The 26736-nt window shown below is 41.5% G+C and overlaps 1 protein-coding gene across 12 annotated transcripts in view; it reads left to right on the top strand.

Moving 5' to 3' along the window:
- SGMS1 (sphingomyelin synthase 1) overlaps positions 1-26736 on the top strand; it is a 302362-nt gene that overhangs the window by 107042 nt on the left and 168584 nt on the right. The window contains exon 1 of one of the 12 annotated variants that reach the window (XM_068548132.1): positions 6537-6558. The exons of the other annotated variants lie outside the window; for them this stretch is intronic. The gene's annotated coding sequence lies outside the window, so the exon portion shown is untranslated. Of the gene's footprint in view, positions 1-6536; positions 6559-26736 lie in introns of those variants that run through there. 12 annotated transcript variants of the gene reach the window in all.

Genomic DNA, 26736 nt, shown 5'->3' with positions numbered 1-26736 from the left:
AAAAGGAATGCATAATACTGAAGAAAGTAAGCTCTTTAAAAGCCTTAAAGAAGGAAGCGAGCATTCATTTATGGTTTATTATGTGCCAATCACTGGGCCAGAGAGTGACTTCCTTTTTCTCACGTGATATTCCACTGTGACACCGAGAGAGCGGTTGTTAACTCCGATCTGCCGCTGAGGGAACTGAGCGGTAGAAGCTCGTGTAACTTGCCCCAGGTTGCAGCTCTAGGGTCCACATCACCCTTCCTCCCGCAGGGACAGTGGGGACCTCGGAAAGTTATATCCCCTACATCTCAGTCCTCAAGTGTGGGCAGCATACCCAAATGGTGGCCCTTTTGATACCCTTAGATTGTTTAGCTCTTTGAATATTTGAGGTGCCCTCATAGGCATTATTTTCACTTAACAAAAGATCTCACAGAACGAGTGGCTTTTACCGAGTTTTCAATGGAGCATTGCTACCGCACAGCACCCTGGGGGGACTCACGCGTTGTGGCCGGTGGCTCCGGCTGGGCGGCTGGGTCTGCAGGGGGTGGGTGAGTCCACCTTCAGCCAGCCCTCCGCGAGTCGTCCCTGATGGGCTCTGTCTTGGGGGATGACGTGGGCCTCGTCCGTCCCAGGCTGAGCTGGGGCTCTCGGTAACCAGGGGAGCTGCTGGTCTGGAGGCCTTGTCACAACAGAAGTTCTCCTGGCAGTGGTCGCTCCGGGATGTTCGCGGGTTGGTGTTTGAAGCTGCTGAGGACGGCATGAGGCCATTTAGGGGTGCTTCTCCAGAAGAGCTTCCAAACACCAAGTGCATATCATTGCTGCCTTGGTCTGGCCTGGCAGGCCCAGCGGTGGCTGGTAGGTGGTGGGATACCAGGCTGTCGGCTGTCAGCAGCCTCATTTTGGAAGAGGGCAAGGGGGTTGTGGAGTCCAGGGTAAACTGACCTGGATGCAGTGATGGTTTTGACACCGGGATCATAAAAATCAGGGTGCTGTTCGGGGTGCACGGGTGACTTTCACGGCTCAGGCCTTATTCCACTTGCTCTTGTACAGAAAGAAGAGTGATCGTGTGTGCAAAATTGTGTTTATTGCTTCTCCAGAGTGAGTGGTGGTTGATTAAAGGGTGTCAGAACCGCCTGCTTTTTAGCCTGTTTAGCTCGGCTCTAGCTGGCCTCGGCCCAGGGCCTCTGTGTTCCTGGGCTTCTGTCGCTTAGAAGAGCTGCATGGCAGCACAGAGACAAGGGGCTGTTTGTGTGAATTCAGACCAATGGCAGCTGCAAGAAAGGAGAGTGATAACGTCCTTCTGTTTTCCTTTCACTCAACTCTGAGGGCTACTTTAGGATTTTTATAACACTACAGCGTTCCTTAGGAAAACTTGACTTGGAGCATTTATTCTAAGGATTTTAGGGATCTTTTGTGAGGGGAGGTGTTGTCTGTCAGAAGGACCATCTGACAGGGATGGAACTGTTGGCTAGACCTAGCTACCATCGGGCTGTGTGATCTTGTGCCAGTCACTCCCCTTCTCTGGTCCTGTGAGCCAGAGAGCCGGGACTAGAGCATCCAAGTGATTCGCACTCAGTACCAGCACTTTGGGTACTGGTACACTGGTACTAGGACCCTGGGTCCCAAATGACATACTTTGCTGAGGATTTGGAGCCCAACAGAGCTGCTTCTGATTCCTGGGTCACAGCACTTATTAGCTCTGTGAGCCCAAGCAAGTGACTTCACCTCCTCGGCCTCCTTGATCAGATGGGGATAAAGTCACTTGGATCACGGGGTGGTCGCCAAGATTCAGTTCATTTAAATGAGGTGGTGCGCAAGGAGAGCACTTTGCCAAGGGGCTGGCTCCTGGTTAGGGTGCAGCTAAGTGCGGCCGCCGTTAACTGTAAGCTGCGTGGTATGAGGGCCTTGCAACGCTCCTTTACTTCTTGTCATAGAACGAGTGCCTCCCGTTAACCTTAATTACAGTGAAAAAGATTCTGATAACTGTGGACCAGTGGGAAGTCCTTTCTCCTAGGGTTCTCTGTTCTTTCCTGTTACTTTAATTTGCTCCTTGAGGAGTTAGTGCCCGACTTGTGAGGTCTGAGGAGTGGGTGGGCTCTGCTTACTGGGCTTCCCTTTAGGAAGATGATTCTATAACATGAAACAAAGCTAAAATCAAACATGGTCCAAGGGACTTCCCTGGTTGTCCAGTGGTTAAGACTCTGTGCTTCCACTGCGGCGGGTGAGCGTTTGATCCCTGGTCGGGGAACTAAGATCCTGCGCGCCGAGTGGCGAGGCCAAAAAAATAAAAGTGGTCCAAATGGCTCAACTTGGGGCTTCTCAGTTTGGAACTTTGTTATTTCAACATGGCTTTTTCATGGTTCCTAACTTTTGTTATTAGAAGACAAATTTGTGAGGCGTAGACGATGCAGAGGAAAAATGCAGCTCTTTGTTTTCCTTGAGAGAGAATGCAGGGATGTGTAAGGAGGAAGGCTTAACCTCTTCCCAAATATGTACTGAACTCTGCTATTTTTAAGGCAGTTGGAGATGCAAAAAGGAATTCAACTGATGTAGTCCTTGTCGCCATAGAGATTGGTTTATTGGAGCAGGGCAGCCATTAAGTTATAGAAATAAGGATTTAATTATAGTTGTGATGGTGCTAGGAGAAATACAGTGTATAAGAAGTGTGCAGTGTCGGATCGCATGTGATAGGGAGATCAGAACATCACCCTGGGGCAGTGGCTTCTAGCTTGAGATCTGAAGGATGGGAGGGGAGTGTGCCAGGGGAGATGAGGAGTGCATCTCTCCAGACAGAAGGAACACATGGGCAAAGGCAGAAGGGAGCTAGGCTCCTTAGAACGACTGCAGGAAGGCCAAGGTAGCTCAGAGGCCAGCAAGCTCTGGGGACAGAGGGATGTGGATCATTCAGAGAGGTTGGCAGGGGCTGGACTGTGCTGGCAGGGCCTGGACATCCAGGATCCAGATTTTTTTTTTAATTTAGTATTTATTTTATATTGGAATATAGTTGATTTCCAATGTTGTGTTAGTTTCAGGTGCACAGCAAAGTGATTCAGCTATACATATATACATATCCGTTCTCCCTCAGATTCCCTTTCCATATAGGTTGTTACAGAATATTAAGTAGAGTTCCCTGTGCTATATAGTAGGTCTCCGTTGATTATCTATTTTATATATATATAGTAGTGTGTATATGTTAACAGGATGCAGATTTTATTCCAAAGAGCAGGGGGAAGGATTGAGCTAGAAAAGGGCCTTGATGCAATTTCATATGTGTTTGTAAGAGATCACTCTGGTTTCTTAGTGGAGCTTAGATTTGTGGGCTAGGAGCATAAAAAATATGGGGAGACCAGTTTGGAGGCTTCTGCAGCCATCCAGGTTTATTATGATGGCCTGTTTCTCAAGTGTGGAATGGAGATTAATATTTAGGAGGCACAGTGCACAGGACCACCAGATTGACAGGATGGGAGATGTGAGGGAGGGGAAGGAGCCCAGCTCAGTTCCAGTCCTGAGCAACTGGGAGAAGTGTGGTACCATCTGAGCAGAGAGAAAATTTGGGGGGATTGTGGTTTGGGCAGGGATGGAGGTCCGCTGGACACACTCCTTCTTCTTTGGGGAGGCGCTCCCCCCTAGATGTTGTGTTGCTTGCCCCCCATCTCCCTCAGGCCTCTGCTCAGATGACCCCTTGTTAGGGAAACCTTTGGGGACCACGCAGTGGTCCTCCCCGCTGCACCTTTCACCGTCTGACAAATTGTTTATTTTCTTATTTCTTTAGAGTGTATATCCTCTTAGGAGGATGTGCGCTCCTTAAAGGCAGGAGTTTTTGTTGTTTTATTCTCTGTTGTGCATCTATAGCACCTAGAACAATGCCTGGCGTTTAGAAAGCCCTCAATAAATGCTCGTTGAATGAATCATGAGTTTGATTTTCATTCTGGTTTTAATATCCTTTTCAAACTTGAGTGACTTTTAATTAACCTGAGGCTAGAAAGAGGCATAGTGACACTGTTCATTTGACATCAAGTCTTTTTTTTTTGTTTAGGCAGGATGAGTAGAAAAGTTTGATTTTCTTCTTTTTTTTTTCTTTTTAAATTCAGTGTTAGAAATGATAGAAGAGAGCAGTTATGAAAATACTTGAATATCACATCTGTTTAAATTCTTTACAGATCAGTATAAACATGTAGCCCTCCATCTGATGTATTGTTCAGATTTGGGGCTAAATTATAGCACGTGTAATTCCTCTGAGCTAATTATTTTTCTGGGAGCGGTCATTGACTTTTTGATCGCATCTTTTTTACTTGCTAGGGAAAGGTATGGAGGTTAGGATCCAAACTTCCTTAAAGGAGAAATCTGAGGGCAGCACAGGATAAAAACCTTTTGTTAGAGATATTGCTGGATCCCGGAGTCTCTACACAGCCAGTAATTTGAAAGTACTTGTAGTTCATAAATGGTTTCCTAAAATCTGTTTTACTTTGGGTTCTAAATCCATTGCTATCACTTGTAAACAGGATCTATACTTGTGAAAGAGAAGGCTGTATATGTAAATAAATGGTTACAGGTACAGCTGTTGAAGTCACACCTCTGTTTGAATCCCACCCCCTCCCCATCACTTACTAGCGTGTGACTTTGTACAAGTTACTTAACCTCTTCCTTTAAAATGGGTATTACCAAAATTATTTTATTATTTGAGGGGTTAGGGGAAGACAGATATTCATTATTGTTACCATTTATAAGCTTAACATAATGGATGGTATTACTAAATGGGATTTAAACGTAGAAGTATCTTAAAGAGAACTGTGTTATAGGGTATAATTGGCTCACTCCAGTGTTCCCCAAACTTGCCCGAACATAAGAATCTCCTCGAAGTGCTTGTTAACAATATAGATTCTCAGGCAGCACCCAGATTTACTGACTTAAGTCTCCAGAGGAGGGGCCTGGGAATCTTGCTAAGTAGGCAGGGTGATAACACATCCTGGATTTCGTGAGACTGTCCTTGCTTCCAAATATTCTGCTTGGTAGATTCTAGATGTGTGTTTATACTCGTCAGATTATATCCCAGTTTTTAGACAGGTAATATGTCACCGTTTATATAGGCCACCTTATTCCGAATCTTCTCTCGAATCAAAGCAGACATAACATGCTTCTGGGTTCCCAGGAACATGAGAGGATTTATAGCTACAGTACAACAGTGTTGGTGTAAGTTACTCAGCTTTCTTGGCTTTCTTTCTCTTTACAAAACCTATCTGATTTTAGTAATCTGCTCTGTGAAATATACTCAGGGACACCGTCAAATATCTTGACGGCCTTCTGTCTTCCTGAGCCTTTAAGGCGTCAGTTACTCCAGGCTGTCAGAGTGGCAGTGACTGTGGACGCAGTGTCTCTGCAGGGGGGCGACCCCCAAGCTTTGTTCATTGAAGGCCAAGCCTGCAGAGCTGCTCTTTCCTCCTCTGAGAGCTGGGAACCAGGAAGGAACGTTTCACTTCACTGCACTTAGGACAGCCTGTTCTTAATCAACTGTTCTGGAAAAACAGCATTTTGTTGTTTTCACACAAGCCTGCAAGTTCATTTCCCTTCTCAGGCCCAGGCAGTAACTAATCATTTCCCTATCAGTGACAAAGGAAGATGAACATCTAAAACTTTTTATTCTGAAGGCTGAGCTTTCTGCAGACATCACAAGTGGAGTTCACACCTCTTTGAGGAATACAGGATTCTCATTGTCTCTAAGGAGGTACCTCCCCATGCCAGGTGGGGCTGGGGTAGCTGTTTTTTCACATAAGTCTATGAAGATTTAAAGAATTTTCTCCAACAGCCATTTTTCATATGGTTTCATACTGATAGTTTATTTCAGGTTGGGCTTAATGGTATCTTTCTCTTTATATTATCGTGGGAGAAATTGATTTATGGTGCGAATCTTACTTGGGTGATAAGTTCATTTTCTGACCTGCGACAAATCAATCTACTTTTTGGAGCTCTTGTTAAAGTGGAAAAGTTGATGTACGTTTGTAAATTTGCACATTTTTACTTTCTTAGAAAAAGCCTGTGAGGTCTTGAGGGCATCTACCTAAATACATTTAAAGGTGAGGATCTGGATATTGAAATGGAAGGCATTTCTTCCTTTCTTTTCTGCCCTAGTATTCTCACATGACAAAACTTTGTATCTGCACAGTATTAAGTAACAGAATCCTGAAGTTTTAGTGAATTTAAGAACAACTCATTCGGAAACTGTTGTGAAATGTGGGCAGATATTTGTCATTCTGTGGGCGGACCTAAAGGACTGAACCTTCCCGGTATTAAAGGCAGGAGGCGGGTCTGCGTGCAGGTGAGTTTGCCGCCTTCTTCTGTCACGTGGGCAGATAGCAGGAAGCAGGAGGAAGCAGGCCCTCAGTGAGGACTCCCCTTGACTCCCTCAGGAGCTCAGCTATGGGATGAGTCTGGGCCTGCAGCTTTCTTTCCCAACTGCTCTTGCTGTCCTGGCTTTTTTTTTTCTTTTGTCATCTGAAAATCATCTTTGTGTGGGGAGAGGCTGGAGGTGGAAATTTAAGAGTCTTCTTTTTACAAGGAGTAGAGACGATTACCCAGGTAAGTGGTGTTCTGATCAGTCATAGCCACAGATTGATACCTTGGCAGGTGAGCGGCCGCTTGGGGAGGAGGGAGTTTGTGGGAGAACAGCCCGGCGCCTGGGCACTCGGGTCCTGTTGACAGGGAGGAGGCAAGGCCCACGCCAGGCATTTCTAAAGTGCAAATACAGCACGTAGGAAAGACACCATCTTGGTCCACAAAGCAAGACCTCTGGTTAAACAAACTAAAAGCCATCCAACCAACCCACTCCTCCTTTCCTCCAGCAAATATACGTATACATACATACAGCAAAAATGGACAGTGATGCAAGAGGTGCAATTTTAACTTTGTTAAATACCCATACTTAAAATTGCAATTGTTTATGTAACTATGTCTAATTATCTAAAAAATAGTCCCAAGGTTTTTTTGCTAGGGTTTTAATGATACCATGTATTTTAACATCTTACCACATTGTCTAACCTAGGAACATAGGAACCCGAGGTTCCTATTCCACCTTTTTTTTTTTTTGAAACTCCTGCAGCACGGAATAGACAACAGAGCACCTTATAAGGACTTAGAGACGACTTGTTGAATTGGATTGAAGCATGACTCAGTCCATTTATGTAGGTGGAATTCTGCCTCACTTGCTTGTGGGTGTGCACATATTCATGATGTTTATTTACAAGCTGTCTTAGCTAAAGAAATGCCTGCTAATTTCTCTTAGTCTGTGTGTGCATCATATGGAATTATCTCTGCAAATTAATTTCTTTAATTAACCCAGAGAAGAGGGAAAAATCAAACATGTTTCATTAAGTACTCTGCCTAGAGTAAGTTAAAAATGTGACAAAGTACCTTTGTATATAATACAAAATTGTGTATAAAATGATGTCTAAAACAGATAGTTGTAAATAGTTGAATTCTCAGATCATTTCATTTTGGTCAGAATGGTAGTTTGTGGACAGGTTTCCCTCCTCGTCTCTGGTCCTCAGTATTGAAGGGAAGGTCCCAGGGATGTGCTGTGAATGGACAGGGAGAGGAGTTCCTCCACGTGAGGTGAGAGGCACGGGAATGGGAGGCACATCAGGGCACATCTGAGGAAGCATAGGTGTTATCGCCAGCACATAAATCACGAGAGGATGACAAGAGATGAATGTGGAGAGGCTGGGGTACTCCCTGAGGATCCTGGATGTCCAGAGAGCATGTTACTCTTTGCATTTTAAGCAGGAAGGGACAAGGTTCAATTTCTGCTTTAGAGGGTCTCTGTACCCTTTTGGATTGTGGGCTGAAGGCTACGACAGCAGTAGCAGCTCCAATTGCTCCTCCCCCAGCCCTCCCTGCCTGTCTCTGCTTTATTTCCTTGGAAGCACTTGTCACCAGAGTACACAGTGTATGCTTTATTTACTTGCCCTTTGTCTGCCTTTCCTAACTAGAAGGTAAACTTCCCGAGGGCAGGGATATAACTTTTCCCGCTGCAGTATCTCCAGTGCCACCACCATGCCTGGCAAGTAACAGGTGCTCAGCAAATAATTTATTAACCAATCAAATGCACGAGTCAGTTTCTGAAATCAAAGTGTGTCATTGTTCTCCTCACAGATTTTACAATTGATTACAAAAGGAAAAAATAGTAACAAATCAGTGGGGAAACTGGACAACACCGTAAACAAGGGGTCAAAATTAACATCACCAAGGAGGGCTGGTGAGTGTCACATGCCTCTGGATGTCATATCCCAGCCAAGAAGGTCGAATCCGAATCTAATTGTGCATAAACACCAGAGAAACCTAAATTGAAAGATATTCTCTAAAATAGTTGGCATGTATTCCTCGAAAATATCAATGTCATGAAAGACAAAGAAGCTGAAGAACTGTTTCAGTTTAAAGGAGACCCAAGTTAAATGCAGTTTGTGATCCTATGCTGGGTCCTGGGCAAAAGAAAACTTCCATGAAGGACATTAGGATACTTGATGAAAGTGAAATACGCAAAGGGGGTGGGGGGAAATAGATTGTGAGCTAGAATGCTTCAGTGTAATTGAACTCTGGATAAATTGTCATGATTCAGAAGCTATATCTCTGGGTGGCTTGAGCCATGCCTCAGGACCCAGGGAAGCAGAAGAAAGATCTGTAGGGGCAAGAACCCTGGAGTGGGATTCCGGAGACCTGGCTCTGCTACTGAAGCTGAGGGGCCGTGTTTCTTCTCAGAGGTAGGAGTTCTGAGGCTCAGAGATTCTCTGGCTGTTACATAACTTTGATTCTGAGCAGCAGACTTAGTCCCAGTGCTGTGAATTTTAGGCAGAGGTGATAGTAACACCTAACGGTCAACTGTGGCTGCCTTTTGGGGTGGGATTCAAAAACCATTGAAAGAGGAAAAAATAAAGACAGTAACTGACAGGGTAACCTATTTATTAGCACTGACATTCTTAGTCTTACTTGTCAGTTTCTTCTTGGTGGTCAAATCACAGTGAATACTCAGAGGGAAGTGGAGATAGAGAGAAGAGCTAAGTATTCAAAAGATACAGTTTGGGGAGAACGTATGATCTTTCTGTCATTTAGAGTGGTGACGCTAATTGCAGGGATTTATTTTATAGGGCAGTAGCTTTTAAGCCCAATTCCTTCTGCCTGGTTCCAGTCATCACTGAGACCCAGTGATGATAGATACTCGTTGAACCTGAACCTTTCTAGTATTAAAGAGTTCTTTAAAAAATCAGCTGAGATCCCTCATTAAATCTTTTTTTTTTTCTAACATCTTTATTGGAGTATAATTGCTTTACAATGGTGTATTAGTTTCTGCTTTATAACAAAGTGAATCAGTTATACATATACATATGTTCCCATATCTCTTCCCTCTTGCATCTCCCTCCCTCCCACCCTCCCTACCCCACCCCTCTAGGTGGTCACAAAGCACCGAGCTGATCTCCCTGTGCTATGCGGCTGCTTCCCACTAGGTACCTATTTTACGTTTGGTAGTGTGTACATGTCCATGCCCCTCTCTCACTTTGTCCCAGCTTACCCTTCCCCCTCCCTGTATCCTCAAGTCTGTTCTCTAGTAGGTCTCCATCTTTATTCCCGTCTTGTCCCTAGGTTCTTCTGACCATTTTTTTCTTCTTCTTCTTTTTTTTTTTTTTTTTTTTTAGATTCCATGTATGTGTTAGCATACGGTATTTGTTTTTCTCTTTCTGACTTACTTCACTCTGTATGACAGTCTCTAGGTCCATCCACCTCACTACAAATAACTCAGTTTCGTTCCTTTTTATGGCTGAGTAATATTCCATTGTATATATGTTCCACATCTTCTTTATCCATTCATCTGTTGATGGACACTTAGGTTGCTTCCATGTCCTGGCTATTGTAAATAGAGCTGCAATGAACATTTTGGTACATGACTCTTTTTGAATTATAGTTGTCTCAGGGTATATGCCCAGTAGTGGGATTGCTGGGTTGTATGGTAGTTCTATTTTTAGATTTTTAAAGAACCTCCATACTGTTCTCCATAGTGACTGTATCAATTTACATTCCCACCAACAGTGCAAGAGGGTTCCCTTTTCTCCACACCCTCTCCAGCACGTATTGTTTGTAGATTTTTTTATGATGGCCATTCTGACCAGTGTGAGATGATATCTCATTGTAGTTTTGATTTGCATTTCTCTAATGATTAATGATGTTGAGCATTCTTTCGTGTGTTTGTTGGCAATCCGTATATCTTCTTTGGAGAAATGTCTATTTAGGTCTTCTGCCCATTTTTGGATTGGGTTGTTTGTTTTTTTGATATTGAGCTGCATGAGTTGCTTGTAGGTTCTGGAGATTAATCTTTTGTCAGTTGCTTCATTTGCAAATATTTTCTCCCATTCTGAGGGTTGTCTTTTCGTCTTGTTTATGGTTTCCTTTGCTGTGCAAAAGCTTTGAAGTTTCATTAGGTCCCATTTGTTTATTTTTGTTTGTATTTCCATTTCTCTAGGAGCTGGGTCAAAAAGGATCTTGCTGTGATTTATGTCATAAAGTGTTCTGCCTATGTTTTCCTCAAAGAGTTTGATGGTGTCTGGCCTTACATTTAGGTCTTTAATCCATTTTGAGTTTATTTTTGTGTGTGGTTTTTGGGAGTGTTCTAATTTCATTCTTTTACATGTAGCTGTCCAGTTTTCCCAGCACCACTTATTGAAGAGGCTGTCTTTTCTCCACTGTATATTCTTGCCTCCTTTATCAAAGATAAGGTGACCGTATGTGTGTGGGTTTACCTCTGGGCTTTCTATCCTGTTCCATTGATCTATATGTCTGTTTCTGTGCCAGTACCATACTGTCTTGATTACTGTAGCTTTGTAGTATAGTCTGAAGTCAGGGAACCTGATTCCTCCAGCTCCGTTTTTCTTTCTCAAGATTGCTTTGGCTGGGCTTCCCTGGTGGCACAGTGGTTGAGAATCTGCCTGCCAATGCAGGGGACACGGGTTCGAGCCCTGGTCTGGGAAGATCCCACATGCCGCGGAGCAGCTAGGCCCGTGAGCCACAACTACTGAGCCTGCGCATCTGGAGCTTGTGCTCCGCAACAAGAGAGCCCGCTATAGTGAGAGGCCCGCGCACCGCGATGAAGAGTGGCCCCCGCTTGCCACAACTAGAGAAAGCCCTCGCACAGAAAGGAAGACCCAACATAGCAATCAATCAATCAATTAATCAATCAATAAATCTTAAAAAAAAAAAAGATTGCTTTGGCTATTCGGGGTCTTTTGTGTTTCCATACAAATTGTGAAATTTTTGGATCTAGTTCTGTGAAAAATGCCAGTGGTATTTTGATAAGGATTGCATTGAATCTGTAGATTGCTTTGGGTAGTAGAGTCATTTTCACAATGTTGATTCTTTCAACCCAAGAACATGGTGTATCTCTCCATCTGTTGGTATCATCTTTAATTTCTTTCATCAGTGTCTTATAGTTTTCTGCATACAGGTCTTTTGTCTCCTTAGGTAGGTTTATTCCTAGATATTTTATTCTTTTTGTTGCAGTGGTAAATGGGAGTGTTTCCTTAATTTCTCTTTCAGATTTTTCATCATTAGTGTATAGGAATGCAAGAGATTTCTGTGCATTAATTTTGTATCCTGCTACTTTACCAAATTCATTGATTAGCTCTAGTAGTTTTCTGATAGCATCTTTAGGATTCTCTATGTATAGTATCATGTCATCTGCAAACAGTGACACCTTTACTTCTTCTTTTCCGATTTGGATTCCTTTTATTTCTTTTTCTTCTCTGATTGCTGTGGCTAACACTTCCAAAACTGTGTTGAATAATAGTGGTGAGAGTGGGCAACCTTGCCTTGTTCCTGATCTTAGTGGAAATGCTTTCTGTTTTTCACCATTGAGGGCGATGTTGGCTGTGGGTTTGTCATATATGGCCTTTATTATGTTGAGGAAAGTTCCCTCTATGCCTACTTTCTGGAGGGTTTTTATCATAAATGGATGTTGAATTTTGTCAAAAGCTTTCTCTGCATCTATTGAGATGATCATTTGATTTTTCTCCTTCAATTTGTTAATATGGTGTATCACGTTGATTGATTTGCGTATATTGCAGAATCCTTGCATTCCTGGGATATACCCCACTTGATCATAATGTATGATCCTTTTAATGTGCTGTTGGATTCTGTTTGCTAGTATTTTGTTGAGGATTTTTGCATCTATGTTCATCAGTGATATTGGCCTGTAGTTTCCTTTCTTTGTGACGTCTTTGTCTGGTTTTGGTATCAGAGTGATGGTGGCCTTGTAGAATGAGTTTGGGAGTGTTCCTCCCTCTGCAATATTTTGGAAGAGTTTGAGAAGGATAGGTGTTAGCTCTTCTCTAAATGTTTGATAGAATTCCCCTGTGAAGCCATCTGGTCCTGGGCTTTTGTTTGTTGGAAGATTTTTAATCACAGTTTCAATTTCAGTGCTTGTGATTGGTCTGCTCATATTTTCTATTTCTTCCTGGTTCAGTCTCGGAAGGTTGTGCATTTCTAAGAATTTGTCCATTTCTTCCAGGTTGTCCATTTTATTGGCATATAGTTGATTGTAGGAATCTCTCATGATCCTTTGTATTTCTGCAGTGTCAGTGGTTACTTCTCCTTTTTCATTTCTAATTCTATTGGTTTGAGTCTTCTCCCTTTTTTTCTTGATAAGTCTGGCTAATGGTTTATCAATTTTGTTTATCTTCTCAAAGAACCAGCTTTTAGTTTTATTGATCTTTGCTATCGTTTCCTTCATTTCTTTTTCATTTATTTCTGATATGATCTTTGTGATTTCTTTCCTTCTGCTAACTTTGGGGGTTTTTTTGTTCTTCTTTCTCTAATTGCTTTAGGTGTAAGGTTAGGTTGTTTATTTGAGATGTTTCTTGTTTCTTAAGGTAGGATTGTGTTGCTATAAACTTCCCTCTTAAAACTGCTGTTGCTGCATCCCATAGCTTTTGGGTCGTTGTGTTTTCATTGTCATTTGTTTTTAGGTATTTTTTGATTTCTTCAGTGATCTCTTGGTTATTAAGTAGTGTGTTGTTTAGCCTCCATGTGTTTGTATTTCTTACAGATTTTTTCCTGTAATTGATATCTAGTCTCATAGCATTGTGGTCGGAAAAGATACCTGATACGATTTCAATTTTCTTAAATTTACCAAGGCTTGATTTGTGACCCAAGATATGATCTATCCTGGAGAGTGTTCCATGAGCACTTGAGAAGAATGTGTATTCTGTTCTTTTTGGATGGAATGTCCTATAAATATCAATTAAGTTCATCTTGTTTAATGTATCATTTAAAGCTTGTGTTTCCTTATTTATTTTCATTTTAGATGATCTGTCCATTGGTGAAAGTGGGGTGTTAAAGTCCCGTACTATGATTGTGTTACTGTCGATTTCCCCTTTTATGGCTGTTAGTATTTTCCTTATGTATTGAGGTGCTCTTATGTTGGGTGCATAAATATTTACAATTGTTGTATCTTCTTCTTGGATTGATCCCTTGATCATTATGTAGTGTCCTTCTTTGTCTCTTGTAATAGTCTTTGTTTTAAAGTCCATTTTGTCTGATAGGAAAATTGCTACTCCAGCTTTCTTTTTTTTTTTTTTTTTTATAAATTTATTTATTTATTTATTTATTTATTTTTGGCTGTGTTGGGTCTTCGTTTCTGTGCGAGGGCTTTCTCTAGTTGCGGAGAGCGGGAGCCACTCTTCATCGCGGTGCGCAGGCCTCTCACTATCGCGGCCTCTCTTGTTGCGGAGCACAGGCTCCAGACACACAGGCTCAGTAGTGGTGGCTCACGGGCCCAGTTGCTCCGTGGCATGTGGGATCTTCCCGGACCAGGGCTTGAACCCGTGTCCCCTGCATTGGCAGGCAGATTCTCAACCACTGCGCCACCAAGGAAGCCCTCCAGCTTTCTTTTGATTTCCATTTGCATGGAATATCTTTTTCCATCCCCTCACTTTCAGTCTGTATGTGTCCCTAGGTCTGAAGTAGGTCTCTTGTAGACAGCATATATACGGGTCTTGTTTTTATATCCATTCAGCCAGTCTGTGTCTTTTGGTTGGAGCATTTAATCCATTTACATTTAAGGTAATTATTGATATGTATTGTCCTATTACCATTTTCTTAATTGTTTTGGGTTTATTATTGTAGGTCTTTTCCTTCTCTTGTGTTTCCTGCCTAGAGAAGTTCCCTTAGCACTTGTTGTAAAGCTGGTTTGGTGGTGCTGAATTCTGTTAGCTTTTGCTTGTCTGTAAAGGTTTTAATTTGTCCGTCAAATCTGAATGAGATCCTTGCTGGGTAGAGTAATCTTGGTTGTAGGTTTTTCTCCTTCATCCCTTTAAATATGTCCTGCCACTCCCCTCTGGCTTGCAGAGTTTCTGCTGAAAGATCAGCTGTTAACCTTATGGGGGTTCCCTTATGTGTTATTTGTTGTTTTTCCCTTGCTGCTTTTAATATTTGTTCTTTGTATTTCGTTTTTGATAGTTTGATTAATATGTGTCTTGGTGTGTTTCTCCATGGATTTATCCTGTATGGGACTCTCTGTGCTTCCTGGACTTGATTAACTATTTTCTTTCCCATGTTAGGGAAGTTTTCAACTATAATCTGTTCAAATATTTTCTCAGTCCCTTTCTTTTCCTCTTCTTCTTCTGGGACCCCTATAATTCGAATGTTGGTGCGTTTAATGTCGTCCCAGAGGTCTCTGAGACTGTCCTCAATTCTTTTCATTCTTTTTTCTTTATTCTGCTCTGTGGTAGTTATTTCCACTATTTTATCTTCCAGGTCACTTATCCGTTCTTCCGCCTCAGTTATTCTGCTATTGATCCCTTCTAGAGAATTTTTAATTTCATTTATTGTGTTGTTCATCACTGTTTGTTTGCTCTTTAGTTCTTCTAGGTCCTTGTTAAACGTTTCTTGTATTTTCTCCATTCTATTTCCAAGATTTTGGATCATCTTTACTATCATTATTCTGAATTCTTTTTCAGGTGGACTGCCTATTTCCTCTTCATTTGTTTGGTCTGGTGGGTTTTGCCTTGCTCCTTCATCTGTTGTGTGTTTCTCTGTCTTCTCATTTTGCTTAACTTACTGTGTTTGGGGTCTCCTTTTCACAGGCTGCATGTTCGTAGTTTCCGTTGTTTTTGGTGTCTGTCCCCCGTGGCTAAGGTTGGTTCAGTGGGTTATGTAGGCTTCCTGGTGGAGGGGACTGGTTCCTGTGTTCTGGTGGATGAGGCTGGATCTTGTCTTTCTGGTGGGCAGGTCCACCTTTGGTGGTGTGTTTTGGGCCTTATTATGTGGCCTTATTATGATTTTAGGCAGCCTCTTTGCTAATGGATGGGGTTGTGTTCCTGTCTTGCTAGTTGTTTGGCATGGGGTGTCCAGCACTGTAGCTTGCTGGTCGTTGAGTGGAGCTGGGTCTTGGTGTTGAGATGGAGATTTCTGGGAGATTTTCGCCATTCGATATTACGTGGAGCTGGGAGGTCTCTTGTGGACCACTGTCCTGAACTTGGCTCTCCCACCTCAGTGGCACAGCCCTGACGCCTGGCTGGAGCACCAAGAGCCTGACTTTCAACAGCGTCCACCACAGTTGACCACTCCCTGCTTCTAGTGGCACTCTTCCCTCCTAGGGCATGGCGCCGTCTCCTTGCTGCCTCATTAAATCTTAAACCACCAAAGAAAGAGTTAAAAATTACATGCCCATTTGCTTTAATTATTGAAATTAAAAAGTAATTTTAAAGCGGTTTAAAGTAACAATGGTTGAAACAGAATTTGCTGGTTAAATCTGAACAAACTGAAATAAATGCCATTATCAGGGCATCCCAATGTTTTTAACCACTGCTTTGCGTGGGTGGCACAAAGAGGTTAGTATGAGCTTATATTAGCCAAGATGGAGAGATGAAGACCATCTAGAAACCTGAAGCCAGTAACGCAATTAAGGTTTTGGAGTGTTATTTTACCTGCATATTTCTCAATGGAGTATATAAATAAAGTAATGTGTTCAAATTTTAAGGAGTAATTTAAAATGCATTATAATATTAATGGAACCCAAATCAGAATCCTTTATAGAGATTAAAAGTGTTATAAATGTAAAGTGCTTACGTGCCCTGAGTGGTCTTCAAGTGTTTTGATGACGAATTTGCACACTTTTAACTGTTATTTTAAAATCCATTTCCATTTATTTGGTTTGCTTAAGTTTGAAGTATGCATACATCTTTTCCAACTGCTTTAGGTTCCCAAGGGTTTTGTATTTTAATGTAATTTATTGGTAAGTCGGTAGAAACATAGCTAACTAATAGTGGTTATTTGGTGGGAATTTGGGTTGTATGATTTCTAAGTCTGTCTCTCAGTTTATGTGAATTTAAACAAGAAGCCAGATAAAGATGTAAAGTGAAAAATACCTAGAGAGGCTTCAACAGATAAAGTTTGTTTTTTTTAATATAGTATGTGAATTTAATCTAAGCCATACTTTAAAAGATAGCCATTTGGCATTAACTCTTTAATTAATTAAGAGAACAGAGAAAAACAACCTTGTCTCACAGTGTACTTCTGCTTTTTTTCTGTAACTAGATGAAGTATAATTTAACCTACGTGACAAGTTATTGTTACCGCTTTTTGAATTTTGAAAAAAGGTACAATTTTGGACTAATGCTACTACTGCTTAGTTTCTGATATCCTGCCTACTCTGGAGAAGAATATTTATGTGTAAGAAAATGCTATCTTGGCTACAGTGACACCTTTGAGATTTGAGGAGTATATGTATAAATTGTATAGAACAACATCTGAATAAATGAGGAAAGGCTATGCATATGTAGAAAGCAAAATAAAAGATCTTTTTTGTGACTTACCTCTTAGTATTGCTAAGTATTAGTAGTACTACTAGTATTAGTAGTATTCTAGTATAACAAAACCTTCCTTCTCCTTATCATCATGTGCCATTCTTTTAGTGTTTATTAGGTGCTAGGCACATGCTAAGTACTTTATACAATTTTGCGATTCAGTTCTCCCACAACTTTAAGAAATGAGTATTCACAATTTCATTTCACAAATGAGGAACCTGAGGTTTAGAGAAGGTACTTTCCGTTCCTCAGCAGTGGCAATTTCAGATTTTAATACAAGGTGGTTTTGTGTCCAAAGCCTTTTTATCTTAGCTGCTTTCTTACAGTTACCTCTCAGAGGATGACTATTCAACAGACTCAGGAGAATCAGATTTGCTAACATTCTTAGCCAACTGCATAGGTGGGGCAAAAATTTAATTCAATTAACCAGTTTTAAAGTTAAATAAAGGATTGCTATTAGGATGGCTACTAAAAAAAAAAAAAAAAAAAAACCCACCCAGAAATTAATAAGTGTTGACAAGGATGTGGAGAAATTGGAACCCTTGTGCATTGCTAGGGATGTAAAATGGTGCAGCTGCTTTGGAAAACAGTGTGGTAGTTCCTTTAAAAAATATAAAATAGAGCTACCATATAATCTAGAAATCTCAGCTCTGGATATATACCCCAAAGAATTGAAAGCAGGGTCTTGAAGAGATATTTGCACACCCATGTTCATAGCAACATTATTCACAATAGTTGAGAGGTGGAAGCAACCCAGATGTCTATTGGTGGGTGAATGGATAGACAAAATGTGGGATATACTCACAATGGAATATTATTCAGCCTTAAAAAGGAAGGATATTCTGACACCTGCAACAACATGAATGGACTTGAGGATATTACGCGAAGTGAAATAAGCTAGTTGAAAGAGGACAAACACTGTATGATTCCATTAATATGAGATGCCTAGAGTAGTCAAAATTATAGAGACAAACTAGAAAGGTGGTTTCTAGGCACTGGAGGGGGGAAGGAATGGAGAGTTATTGTGTGATGGGTACAGAGTTTCAGTCTGGGTTGATGAAAAAGTGTGGGGATGGATGGTGGTGATGGTTGCACAACAATGTGAACGTTCTTAATGCTACTGAACTATGCTTAGACGTGGTTAAGATGGTAAATTTTATGCGAATTATATCACAATTTAAAATAATAGCTTAAAAAACAGGGGGGAAGGATTGAAGTGACTGCCTGTGAACTCTTCCCTGTGAAGGATAAAAGGGATTTTGATCTCAGTCACATACTTCTCAGGTTAAGTTATTCCAGCCCACTCAAACAGCATTCACTGGAAAAGCGAGGGTGGTGGAAAGTCATGGAGACCTTGAGTTTTATTTCCCTAACCCCCAACTTGCTTGGAGTCTTCATTCTCTTCATCTTGTCCAAAGCAAGATGAGTGGACTTTTCTTAGAAATTGAATTCCTTGGAGGGTGATATCAGCAGACTTTCACTCTGAGCGCTTTAGCAACAGCTTTCTCAGCCTGAGAGGAAAAGCCAAGGGCTCGCATTCAAATAGGTAAGCAAGATGCTTCCGAAATTGAAACCTGTAACCGTAACCGAGAGTCACGCTTTTCAGTTAAGCCTAGTGTTAGATGGTAGATGGATGAATCATCTGGTCTGAGTGCGTCAACTGAAGGACGTGGAATTTGACTAATATCTAGTTACCTTTGGGTTTATCTTACAGAATCTCACTGGTTCCATTCAGCTCCATATGGAAAAGTTTAACGTGATATAACAGTGAAGCTGGGTTGTCCTGTCTTCCAGCTTTAACACTCTTACGGTTGTATGTATTGTAATACTTGAAAAGAGGGGTTCTGACGTTTCTTGTTGGTTGACAGCTATTTGAGTTGTCACCGTGCAAGTAGTGTAGTGGTGAATGGAGCTCACCGTCTAGTGCAGAATGGTCCTTATTTGGCATCTTCCTATTTATAAGTGGGAGAAGTTCAACCAAGTATTGGGAGCATCTGGCAGAGGCCTTTACCCTGTTTGTGGGGAGAGAAGTGTGGGTGGAGCCAGAGTGCCCCTAGTTAAAGGGCTACCTCGAGAGTTTTGCACCGGGCTTCATTCCAGCAACACTGGGGGCCTGTTCTCACTTTTCAGTGGGGAGAAGAGTGTGGAGGTAACCAGGATTATTAGACCCCTCCCTGATTTAAGGCCTCTTTTACTACTGGATAGAAGCTAGAGTGGAATTAGGGAGACCAAAAAGGAGGCTTCTGCAGGATTGTACCCAAAGATGATGGTAATGATGGTAATGATAGTAGCCACATGGAGGGCTACCCGTGTGCCAAAAGCTCTACTTGTCTTATCCTCACTCTATGAGCTATATAGGTCGGTGACATTACCGGTGCCATTTCGCAGATGAGGAAATCCAGGAACAAAGAGGCTGATCAGTTTTTTTTAAGATCACACAGCTTGTATTGACTGGACCCAGGCTGGTGGGCAGGCCTGGGAGCTGGTAGGCAGGAGCCGTTTTCATTCTTCGAAAGCCATGTGATCATCAGGAATGTAGTGTAGGAAGGGGCAGAGGTGGTGGATTGCCTTTAAACTGCGGTTCAGGAGCCATGGGGCGTCCCTGGCCACACCTGTTCCTTCTCGGCATAGGTGATAGCTGTGGTCCGGTATCAGCTCAGGGCTGGCCTGAGCTTTGTGGAGGAATGGGCCGGTTGGGGGCATTTGCTGGAGCTGTGTGCTCCCAGACGCCTGGTTGCTTTTCTGGATGTGGCAGTGGTGGGGTGATGGGCGTTGTGTGTGTGTGGGCGGGTGGCAGAGTGTACAGTGTGGTTCTGATTCTGAGTGAGCTGTACGTGGATATTTATTGACGTGAGCAGGTTCTGTTGGTCCCCTAGGCGTTTGGTTGGGGGATGAAGAACAGCCAACAAGCGGCAGAGTGCTTTTTGTGATGTTTACTTTATGGAACATACTGTGCTTGGCACTACAACCTGTTTGACAAGAGAGGCAGCAAGAAATTCAGAGCCATTAAAGAATTATTTATACCATAATACAAACACAGCCTTTTCAAGTGTTTTGTAGGCCTGTTTCCTGCAGGGGTCTGTGGAAAGCGTGTGCCTCATCTACTAAAATTTAGGAAAGGTGGTTAGCAGTTTTGTAGAGAAGCAAGGAACTGTAATTCTCCACTTTGTTTTTAAAAATCTGCCTGCCTTGGTCGTGCTTGTTGTTTAATGTGTTGGATTCAGGATTAAAGGAAAATTGACAGGTAGGGAGCATCTGCTCTTTTACTTTAAAAAAAAAGTTAAATATGTCGTGTCTTTTTTTAGTTAAAAAATGAAATGCAGGGAATTCCCTGGCAGTCCAGTGGTTAGGACTTGGTGCCTTCACTCACGAGGCTGGGGTTCGATCCCTGGTCTGGGAACTTAGATCTCACAAGCCGAGTGGCACAGCCAAAAAAACAAAAACAAAAATGAAATACATGCCCATGGTTTTAAAAAACTCCCTAAGCAACATAAAAGGATGTGGGAAATCCTCCTTTCATTCTAGTCCTCCCATGCCTTCCCCAGAGATAGTTTCAGTTTTCTTGTGTATTCGTCATATATGGGCTACGCAAATATAAACATATTCTGTATACAGTATGCACACTGTTCCATGCTGTGCTCTTTTCATTGTGTGATACTTCTTAGAGATGATTTCGTACCAGCACATATAAATCTATCCTGTTTTTTTTAAAAAATTAATTAATTAGTTAATTTATTTTTGGCTGTGTTGGGTCTTCGTTTCTGTGCAAGGGCTTTCTCTAGTTGCGGCGAGCGGGGGCCACTCCTCACCGCGGTGCGCGGGCCTCTCACTATCGCGGCCTCTCTTTCTGCGGAGCACAGGCTCCAGACGCGCAGGCTCAGTAGTTGTGGCGCATGGGCTCCATTGCTCCGCGGCATGTGGGATCCTCCCAGACCAGGGCTCGAACCCGTGTTCCCCTGCATTGGCAGGCAGATTCTCAACCACTGCGCCACCAGGGAAGCCCCTATCCTGTTTGTTTTAATAGCTATAAAATTCCAGTGAACGGAATGACTAGAATTTATTTAACCAGCCCCCATTTAGACCTTAATGCTTTTATAAACAATATTGAGAGGTATGTCCTACTATATCCTTCATTATTTCACACGTGTGAATATATCTATAAAATAAACTTCTCTGTCAAAGTATATTTAGATTTGAAATCTTAGGAGGCTTACTCTTGGGCTTAGTAAAGCTAGAATTTGAACATCTATGTGTGAAAGACCAGTCATTTTTGAGAATTTCATTTGATTAACTTGGTTTTTATCCTGGCAACAGTTGTGAAAAGATGCTGTTTAAATACATCACATCTATTTAAACATTTACTCCTAAAAGTAAGGTATTTCAACCAAATGTTATTTCAGGCAGGTACAATTTAATCGTTAATTAAGCCCCTCCCTTGACAGATGGAATACAGTCTCGATTCTGAGCCCCCAGCCCCCCATTAAAATTTAAGAACTGCAAGCTAAGCATGGTGAGTGTGGAGGCCATTCACTTCCCTGATGAGAAACCTCGTGGTACTGGAATATGGGGAACGTATGAGTGTCTGTTAATGGACAGTCTTGAGCTTCCGAGGGACCTGCAGTTTACTGTATCCAAAGGGCTGTGCCGCTGCTCTGTAGTTCACCTGCACTTGTGTCACCAGTTCATGAGGCGTTTTTCTGCCAGCTTCACACGTGTTAACCTATCGGGTGGGCTGGGGGTTTAAACTTCCGACTAATGTCAGTGCATTTCTGCAAATGATGTTTGTTATTTTTCACCATCTTTCCAAAGTTAAATCTTATTAGCAGGGTGAGAGGAGTTTCAAGAAACTGATACTGGCTTTTTGTTTTTGTTTATGTTTATGTTTAGACTTTATGTTTATGATTATGTTTAGATTTTTCAGTATTTAACCAGGCGTGTGGAACCTGGACGCTTCTGGGTGTGCTGTGCCTCATTACTCAATGCTATTAGTATGTCTTTAGAAAAAAACCACACGCACACTAGCGTATAGATTTGTTTTGCAAGACAATTTGCTAAAATGTCAGTTAATATCATTAAAGAACAGGCCCTACTTCTTTTTACTGATTGTTCTTGTCAGTGGTGATCTGAGATGGATGTAGTTACTAAGCTTTTGAAAGTGTGTATCTAGGTTCTGTAATGTGGTCTTGAGTGGCCATGGGGTCAGAGTACCCACTGAGCACCTGTTAATAATTAGCCCTGCACTAATAATAACAACAGCTAAATGCACTGAGCCACAACTCATCAAAACCCTGCACTTCTTTTGCCTGAGTTTTATGGGTAAGGAAAGTGAGGAGGTTAAGCTGAACACACAAGGGCCCACAGTTAGTAGAGCCAGGATTTGTATGTGGGCAGTTTGCTCCAGGCCCACACCATGATGTTTTATGTATTACTCTCCAAAAAACCCCTTTGAGGCTGATAATAATATTCCCATTTTACCTTCAAGGAGCTTGAGGCTCAGAATTAAATGACTTAACCGCAGGTCATTAAAGGTCACAGCTACTGAGAAACCATGTGGTCTGAAATCCAGATTCTTCCCTATGGCTCACAGTTGTTATTTAAGGGAAGACCTCATGTGTGGGCCTGTCCCACATATTTCAGGACTTTTAGCTTCCCTAGAACCCACTCACTAAATTCCACTAGGGACCTCAATGACTGTGCCAGCCAAAAATGTCCCCACATATTTCTAATGTTCTTCTACTAGGTGTCATATTTACATTTCTTAATTTCAAACTCATCTCTTATCATTATACTGCATTGCCTCCCATGGCAATTTTTTAATCAACAGTAATCAAACTCAACTCTTGCTCATAATTTGGAATAGTTAGAATAATTGGAATAATTGTAAATGCAAATCATTTCAATACAGAATCACAGATGAGAGAGAGCATCTCACCCAGATCCCTGTCTTATAGTTTAAACACACACACACACACACACACACCCTTTCTACCCACTCTGAAGCACAGAGGTGGCAGAAAAGACTTTCTCAAAGTCAAAAAAAAATTGGCAGCTGACTGGACTCAACCCCTATTTGTGCGGGGCCTGTTGGCATTTCTTCGAATTATCAGTTTGCTTCAGGCAAATGTATTTGACTGAGCTGTGTTTGTTTTCTAATGAGTGATTTTGACCTTTCAAAGGGCGACATTTGGAGGGTTGATGTAATTGAGTTGAAAAGGCATACCATGGAACTGCAGGACAAGTTTGTGGCTATTTTGGAAAAGTTATTTTGCTCATGGTCTTTTAAGTAGTTTTATAATGCTGAGAAAACTGGACACTTCTGATGAGACTTGTCACTGTTACCTTAGCAGGTGTTTGTGCAGGCTTCCCCCAGATTTAAGTAGTGTAAGAGGCAGGTTGAATAATCACATATGTACTAATCCTGATGGTTCTCATGGAGGAAAGAATTTTTTTTTTTTAAAGTATTTGTTTATTTATTTATTTATGGCTGCGTTGGGTATTCGTTTCTGTGCGAGGGCTCTCCCCAGTTGCGGCAAGCGGGGGCCACTCCTCATCGCGGTGCGCGGGCCTCTCACTATCACGGCCTCTCCTGCTGCGGAGCACAGGCTCCAGACGCGCAGGCTCAGCAGTTGTGGCCCACGGGCCCAGCCGCTCTGCGGCATGCGGGATCCTCCCAGACCAGGGCCCGAACCCGTGTCCCCCGCACCGGCAGGCAGACTCTCAACCACTGCACCACCAGGGAAGCCCGAGGAAAGAATATTTTTTTTAACATCTTTATTGGAGTATAATTGCTTTACAATGATGTGTTAGTTTCTGCTTTATAACAAAGTGAATCACCTATACATATACATATATCCCCATATCTCAGAGGAAAGAATTTTTGGTGAATGAAAAATGTTATTGTTTGAGAACATTCACTTGTTCAGAAAATTTGTTCAGTGCCTGTTGTGTAGCAGATACAGTTTTAATTTCTGTGGATGAATTAGGCATAGATTTTGCCTGTTGTTTGTGGTGCTGATTGTTTCCAGACTCTTTCTGTATCTTCAATAAAAGACAAAAGATTACTTGACTACATCCACTTAGGACACTATACAACTGTATTGTCCATTGTATAGGATCAGGGTTAGAGGTTAGTTCTGGTAAGCATCTTTGCCTGATGGTATCAGTCTCATTCGTTTACGAGTATGCCTCTAGAATATAAAATGTGTTTTTGGGAACAGATTTAATGAAGAAGTTGATTCATTATGCAGGAGGGTCATCAGATGATTATATCTTTTAAAAAAGCATCTCTAATGTCACAGAGTTCTTGGGTCTCAAATGTTGGTTGATCAGTTAAGTCACAGCACTTGAGGAAACTATGACCAATGCACAAATGTCTTCTGATGAATGCTGGGAGAGAATTTGCAGATGCTGGAATAAACTTTCTCTAAATGCTCTTACACAAATTTGGAGGTGTTGAGGGATATGCATTTCTTACTGACTGTGGAAAGAGTTCATTGAAACTGTTGACATACACCTTTCATTAGTGATTCAGAAATAGTAGAAGTTGTTTTGAAATCACCCAAGTTATAGTAACAGGAAAATAATTCTTCTCATCCTCATCTGCCTCTTCTTCCTCACTATTATTATTATTATTATTATTAGAGTAGGAACATGACTTGGGAAAAATCTGTTTGAAACAATAACTCACTTGGCAGACACTTAAACTGATTGAGAGCCATTGTATGTCCCTTTTACTTTCATGGAGGAGAGACCACTGATTAAAAAGCTTGATATTGGAGAGCTCTTAAAAAACAAACAAACAAACCAATAAAACAGAACAGACTTAGGGCATCTCCTGATATCTTGATTTATGTACATATAGTGTATTACAATACACTATAGTGTATTACAATAATTGATGTTCTTATTGATGACCTTTGACTCATGACAATCATGTGAAGCTGGCTTCTGAGTACTCTTCTTGTTTTTTAAAAAAAAATCAGTAAATAGCCCCAGAAGTGTATTTGAGGAGGTAGGAAAATGTTTAGGATATAATGTGAGTGAAAACAAGTTACAAAGTAGTATGTATATATATCCTCAAGTTGGTAAAACCCAACGGCATTTTCCAAAATTTTACAGTGAATCTGGGTAACTCTTATAAAAAAATATTATTAGAAGTTGGGGTGGGGGGAATCATAATTCTCCACAAAACAGTGAGTCAACCATCTCAAAATAGAGGAGGGGGCAGAGGGCAAAATGCAGAAGAATATTTAATAGTTTAATAGCCTGGAAACATGTCCACATGTTGTGACATGATAAATGATTATAAAACAGTGTGTATAGTCCTAAATTTGTAAAATGAATGAATTTATAAAACAAGAAGTACACAAAAGTGTGTATAAAAAGTATACAAAATACACAAAATTATGCCAAAAATACACAAAATTTATACAGGAAGGAAAAAAGTATTTACTTAAACTGTATATACACCAGAGGAGCAAACAGATATCCTCTTCCTTCTGGTGTTCTAAAGAAGGGCTGGAAAGAAATATTTCAAAATGGTAAGTGATTCTGACTGACGGCTAAGGTTACTGGTAATTTTTCTTGTCTGTGAGTATCTTTATTTTCTGATATCATTCAGGGAACATCTGTTACTTTTGCAAACGGGGAAAGTAAGAAAAAAATGTAACGTATTTCAGGAAGATCTTCACTTACTAAAAGAGAAAACAAAAAATGAGCCTAGAAAGTCACTTTTCTTTCATCTGGGCAGTTAAGTCTCCACTTTATTGTTTGATAAATGAGCCATTTAAAGATTTTTGTTTTAACCAGGTCTCCTAAGGCAGGCAATGCTTTGTAGCCCATGGTTGTTACTACTTTAATGATGCAAACTTAAAACATCAGGGCAGCGAGTGAGTGGATGAATGATTCTTGGGCAGTTCTTCACGTCCTCAGATGACATTTAGGCGGTGAGGCCCCCTTTGTCTTTGCATGTGGCTGGCCTGGATGGACACTTAACTCTTGGCTGAGGAATAAACCCAGTGGAGGAAATTCAAGAGCCAAGCCGAGTGCATCATTTTCCCTAGGATGTTAATTTCCGAGATCTAGTCCTTGGAGTTCTGAGAAGTGAGAGAAGTGTGTTACTGCAGACCTTTCTTGGAGATTCTGAGTGCTCATTAGCATATTTGAGGTTCTGAGAAATTCTGGAGCAAAGCAGCAAAGGTAATTGCTGCCAAAGAAGGGTTTTTGTATTTATTTATTTATTTATTTATTTATTTATTTATTGGCCCCCGTGGTATGTGGGATCTTAGTTCCCCAACCAAAGATCAAACCTGTGCCCCGCTGCAGACCTAACCACTAGAGTGCCAGGGAAGTCCCCAAAGAAGGGTTTTTAAAAAGTGGAATCTGACTGACTTCAGTGGAGTGGGGAGCCGGGTGGATGAGGCTCTGAAAGAAAAGAGTAGTCCTTGAAGAGGAAGAGAAAAAGACGTTATGCATTAAGGGGGTCCCTGCACAGATCTGGGAGTGGCATGAAACTTGGAGTTCTCCAAACCTAAGGATGTGGTTTCAACAGTAGTAGTTTTACATGTGCTTGAAACTTTAAATGGTTTCCTGCATAGTTGTCACATTTTATAAATTACAATGACTTATTTTAAGTCTTAGAGACTTGTGACTTGCAAGTGATTTCAGCTGCATAAATCATTAGTGGAAATATATTTTCATGCATCAAATTTACTTATGTCAAGAAACTCCTATTGATTTTCATTTGATAGGTTTTTTTTTTTTTTTTTTGGCTGTGTTGTGTCTTCCTTTCTGTGCAAGGGCTTTCTCCAGTTGCGGCAACCGGGGGCCACTCTTCATCGTGGTGCGCGGGCCTATCACTGTCGCGGCCTCTCTTGTTGCGGAGCACAGGCTCCAGACGCGCAGGCTCAGTAGT

The sequence above is a fragment of the Eschrichtius robustus genome, chromosome 7 (genome assembly GCF_028021215.1).
Source record: "Eschrichtius robustus isolate mEscRob2 chromosome 7, mEscRob2.pri, whole genome shotgun sequence".
In the NCBI taxonomy this organism is placed as follows: Eukaryota; Metazoa; Chordata; class Mammalia; order Artiodactyla; family Eschrichtiidae; genus Eschrichtius; species Eschrichtius robustus.
Note: the sequence above shows the minus strand (reverse complement) of the source record. Positions and strands in the feature narration are given on the sequence as shown.